Raw genomic sequence first — 6,078 nt, forward strand, 5'->3', positions numbered from 1 at the left:
AACGTCAGAAATCACTTCTGTTTTAATCGATGACTTTCCGTCAATTACTACGAACTGTGACCTCTGTCAGGAAATCACATATCCAGACACATAACTGAGACGATATTCGATAAGCACGCAGTTTCACTACAAGTCGCTTGTGTTGTACAGTGTCAAAAGCCTTCTGGAAATCCAGAAATACGGAATCGATCTGAAATCCCTTGTCGATAGCACTCAACACATGACGAGAGTAAAGAGCTAGTTGTGTTTCACAGGAACGATGTTTTCTAAACACATGTTGACTGTGTGTCAATAGACAGTTTTCGTCGAGGTAATTCATAATGTCTGACGCAATATATGTTCTAACATCCTGCTGCATATCGACGTTAACGACATGGGCCTGTAATTTAGTGGATTACTCCTACTACCTTTCTTGAATATTGGTGTGACGTGTGCAACCTTCCAGTCTTTGGGTACGGATCTTTCGTCGAGCGAAAGATTGTATATGATTGTTAACTATGGAGCTAATGCGTCAGCATACTGCGAAAGGAACCTAATTGGTATACAGTCTGGACCAGAAGAATGGACTGAGCCATATCCTCGCGTGACGCCAGTTTACAACAACACCGATTGCAGTGCTCTCTACGCAAGTTCTGTCTGCAACAGATTTCGCCGCCCTCCCCCCCCCCCCCCCCCCCCCCCTAAAAAAAAAAGAAATCAACGAACGAACCAACCAACCAACCAAAAACCTGCGACAAAAATATGCAAACTAACTTTGCGATTTATTCCTTCATATGTCACAAACCACAAATCTGTAAGTTCTGTAGCTTTTGTAAAATAAATACTGATAATTGTACAAAGACTTTACGGTCACCCTGTATATGTGTTTCACATGTCGCAATTTGATGTTGGTTTCTTGGATAATGCATCTGTATGTGTGGGATTTCGATCAGTTTTCTGTCATATCCTGCCGTGAACTTTAGGAGTATATTACTGTTTTGTTTTTTTTCCTCACTAATTGGCGTGGTTTGGCGCCCCTATGGAGCCCAGACGTATCCAGCGAATGTGGATAGTAGGGTAAGATCCTGTTGCTAACGTACTGGCTGATAGGGAGCTAGTTCACAAATTCTAATTGGTGGCAGGACATTATTCCAGGCTCAGGAAAGGTCTGTGACGATGGAAGGTTAAAACAGATCAGTCGTTAAATACAGAAGAAAGAATACGTTTATTTAATAGGTTCCGTCTCATTTCCACGCAACGTCCATCGTGCCTGTTGTCAATGTCTTTAAAGCCCACGCGCCAATAACATTTTATCAATCTAAATGTCATACAAATCACTTGACCTAGTGCGAGCCCAGTGCGACCTGCTACCAAAAGCGTCCACACAGCGATTCTCTCTCACGCACACAGAATACTCGCTGCACGCCACACCAAGCCCATTGTTGAGATCAGAAACGCATGGTATCTACTCTTGTACATTGACACGGCCATAGAAATTGCATGTTCCCAATAATATAGCCCATCAATGTTTTCCGATAACATTGCCGGCCACACTCATTACAACCACATGTCGGAGACATTAGTGGTCACTACAGACCTGCAATTTTTGTGACAACACATTTCCGGGCCTGAAGTGTTCACACGCGCCACGGTATTACCGCGGAAACAGTTGGCAGTCGCGACCGATGGTCTAGTTGAAGCTCGTTCTACGCACCTGACGTCACTCATTCTACGACAGCCAATGAGCGTTCAGTAGAGATCCGAGCGTTCTGCTGTGAACGTCATAGCCACTGCGAGTATTAAACGTGTTTGTATCGAATTATTTAGTGAATGTTTGTTTATTTGTTGCGAGCTATCATGGCTGATGACAGTGGCACGAGCCAAATTCTACATAAGCAACCGAGAGACATAATTTGCAGGATACATACAGTTAATGTAACTGTCAGTTGGAACCGACAACACTGCAATCCTGCCAGTCTCTCGCCGTCCACGGATTGCCATCGTTCCTGAATCGGACTATAGTGGGAGTTAGTATGGCCCTCCTGCTTTGCCAGCAAGGAGGAGATGTGGGCATTGTGGATGAGATTTTATTTATTTATTTTTTTTTTTTTTGCAAGTAAGCAAACTGCTTCCGAAACTTTCACTCACGAACTGATGCAGGTTCACCAGCACAGAGAATTATGAATATCATAAATGTGAAACAACTACAACCAGAGTTACAGGATGTGGTAAGTAAAGTTGAAACGTCCCCTTAGAAAAATTGTACATGATTGTGCTTAAACTGACACACAATATTATTTAGCGCAACGCAATCTGACTTTCAATAATCCCTACAAAAGAATGGCCCTGACTAACATTAACCTATACCTTTCACAAATCACTTACCTCACAAAAATCTTCGTTACTCGAACTACTGCAGCCGGCCGCGGTGATCTCGCGGTTCTAGGCGCGCAGTCCGGAACCGTGCGACTGCTACGGTCGCAGGTTCGAATCCTGCCTCGGGCATGGATGTGTGTGTTGTCCTTAGGTTAGTTAGGTTTAAGTAGTTCTAAGTTCTAGGGGACTGATGACCACAGCAGTTGAGTCCCATAGTACTCAGAGCCATTTGAACCATTTTTTTTTTTTGAACTACTGCAATACAGCGAGCGCCACTACTGCCAGCTACATAAAAGATTCAAACTACTGAAGGCACTAACTACTGATAGGCATTGTTAGCAAATGAAAGATTTTGATAGAGAACAAACAATGTATTTACCTTAATAGTGTTCAAAAGTCATAATATATATGCAGTTCATGACATCCAGTCTTACAAATGTATTGTCTCTGATGGACACACGTCCAGATCATCGGCTCTCAGATTTCCGCCATCTCTCTCCCCACATCCACCACTGCTGGTGGCTCACCTCCAACTGCGCAATGCTACGCGCTGTTAACATCCAGCTGACCAACACTACAATGGCAGACAACAATGCAAACTAGCCACAGACTGCACACAGCACAGCCAGTGATTTTCATACAGAGCGCTACGTGGCGTTACCAATAAGAAAACCTAGACACCCTACTTACATAGCCCCCATGCTACCCACAAAAAATTTTACAAAGTGTTTTGGGCACTGGCCAATACATATTTGTTAAAATTTTTTCACAATTACAATAACAAAGAAATCAAATGCACACACTTATTGATGCAATGTTGGTCAAAAGATAAAATTTTCTCACAGCCCATAAAGACAGTCCTGATCGTTCATCACAGTAAAATATCAGTGTTTTTCTAAAAGTCTGAGCAGTAAAAGAAAATGAACATGGAAGTAGTGGATTTCCATGCAGTCTTGAAGAAGTAGTGTTGTCCTTCCAACGGAAAGACAGTGCTGACTCTTGACATGCAGACAGGTAATGGGCCACAACAGAGCAAACCCACAGCAGAGTCAGTCGAAGTTTTGAAGAATACTGGTAGGTAGGTCATCACAGAGCCGACCCACTGTAGTCCTGGTAGAGATTGTGGTATTGGTGGGTCACCAGAGGTGCAGACCCAGTGCAGTCATTGTAGAAATAATAGTGTTGGTGGGCCATCAAAGATGCGGACCCACTGCAGTCCTTGTAGAAATAATGGTACTGGTGAGTCATCAAAGGTGTAGACCCACTGTAGTCCTTGTAGAGAGTATGGTATTGGCGGGCCACCAGAGGTGATCGAGTTGTGATGAATTGGAAGAAATGCATTGAGAAGCTGTAAGAAAATTGTTTGGCCAAAAAAGTAGTGTACAGTGGAGAAAAACTATTTTTGAAAGAGGATGTGAACAGAATACGGAAAGCATGCTTGGATAGGATTTTTTTTTGGTGGAAACAAATGTTGAAATAAGAGGAAAGATCTACAGAATGAAGTTTTGGTTTGGACTGCAGTACCAAATGTCACACTGAAAACAAACCCTGTCCTGTATTTTTGTGTTATTACACTGTGTGAATTTGTGTTTTTCCTGTCATTGTGTTTTTAGCTGATGAGAGTTATGTTGTAGAATTTTTCTAATACTATGTTATTTACTTTGTAAAGATGTTCAGACATTATTTATTCTGTTTTGTTTTAATGCTCATGTGTGAAGTTGATGTTTCAAAAGTTATTCTGATATTTTATATATTTACTTATGTCATAATTCCTGTAACACTGATGTATATGTTTATTTCTATTCTTTTGTAAAGCCTGTATTACTACAAATGTTATCTGTATTGTTATGTTCTTTAATGATGTATTTTGTACCTTTGTTGTTGTATTCCCATGTTATAAAATTGTAATAGACACCAGTTCATCAAATTAAGTAACTTGTAAGCATTCATTTCACTGCACATAATTCTGTGGGTCATAGTACATGCGCAATATGTGAAAAAAGAGGACTGTTAGTGTTTGGACGTGTGTTAGTAATTCAGCAAGGGACTGATTAACAGCATTGCTGGTTTTAAGGACAATTCCAAAAACTTTGTGAGTGCACAAGTGGTGGTTTATGGACTTGCTATATTGTCTACAAGACTTCTAAGGACAATTCCAAAAAAATTGTGCGTGCACAAGTAGTCGTTTATGGACTTGCTATATTCTCCCCAAGACTCTTCGATGGTCTTCGTGCACCTGCACAGTCGCAACAGATGGCTGCTGACCGTCTCTACAAGCACTGAAGTGGGTCTGCATCTTTGATGGCCCACCAATACCATTATTTCTACACGGACTGCAGTGGGTCTGCACCTCTGGTGGCCCACCAATACCAATATTCTTCAAAACTTCGACTGACTCTGCTGTGGGTTTGCTCTGTTGTGGCCCATAACCTGTCTGCACGTCAAGAGTCAGCACAGTCTTTCCGTTGGAAGGACAACACTACTTCTTCAAGATTGCATGGGAATCCACTACTTCCGTGTGCATTCTCTTTTACTGCTCAGACTTTGAGGGAAAAAAAACGCTGTAATTTTACTGTGATGAGTGATCGGGACTGTCTTTATGGGACTGTTAGAAAATTTTATCTTTTGACCAACATTGTATCAATAAGTGTGTGCATTTGATTTCTTTGTTATTCTAATTGTGAAAAAATTTTAACAAATGTATTGGCCTGTGCCCAAAACAATTTGTAAAATTTTTTGTGGGGAACATGGGGGCTATGTAAGTACGCTGTCTAGGTTTTCTTATTGGTAACGCCACGTAGCGCTCTGTATGAAAATCACTGGCTGTGCTGTGTGCAGTCTGTGGCTAGTTTGCATTGTTGTCTGCCATTGTAGTGTTGGTCAGCTGGATGTTAACAGCCCATAGCATTGCGCAGTTGGAGGTGAGCCGCCAGCAGTGGTGGATGTGGGGAGAGAGATGGCGGAAATTTGAGAGCCGATGATCTGGACGTGTGTCCATCAGAGACAATACATTTGTAAGACTGGATGTCATGAACTGCTATATATATTATGACTTTTGAACACTATTAAGGTAAATACATTGTTCTCTATCAAAATCTTTCATTTGCTAACAATGCCTATCAGTAGTTAGTGCCTTCAGTAGTTTGAATCTTTTATGTAGCTGGCAGTAGTGGCGGTCGCTGTATTGCAGTAGTTCGAGTAACGAAGATTTTTGTGGGGTAAGTGATTTGTGAAAGGTATAGGTTAATGTTAGTCAGGGCCATTCTTTTGTAGGGATTATTGAAAGTCAGATTGCGTTGCGCTATAAAATATTGTGTGTCAGTTTAAGCACAGTCATGTATAATTTTTCTAAGGGGACGTTTCATAAAGTATACAAAAACAGTAATTAAGAAAGGACAGTTGCCCAGTTGCTGCTCATGAACACGGAACCACACTTGATGAAGCTTAAAAAGTCTGTAACATATCTACATTAATTGGACAAAAATATGGAAACGCCGCGAGAAATGTATGGTTGAACATAAATGCAGAAGGTAGCCAAGCCTGCAGGCTGCACCGTTGTATTGTACCACGAATGGCACCTGTACAGTATTCAAAAATGGTTCAAATGGCCCTGAGAACTATGGGACTTAACTTCTGAGGTCATCAGTCCCCTAGAACTTAGAACTACTTAAACCTGACTAACCTAAGGACGTCCCACACATCCATGCCCGAGGGAGGAATCGA

The sequence above is a fragment of the Schistocerca piceifrons genome, chromosome 8 (assembly GCF_021461385.2).
Source record: "Schistocerca piceifrons isolate TAMUIC-IGC-003096 chromosome 8, iqSchPice1.1, whole genome shotgun sequence".
Lineage (NCBI taxonomy): Eukaryota > Metazoa > Arthropoda > Insecta > Orthoptera > Acrididae > Schistocerca > Schistocerca piceifrons.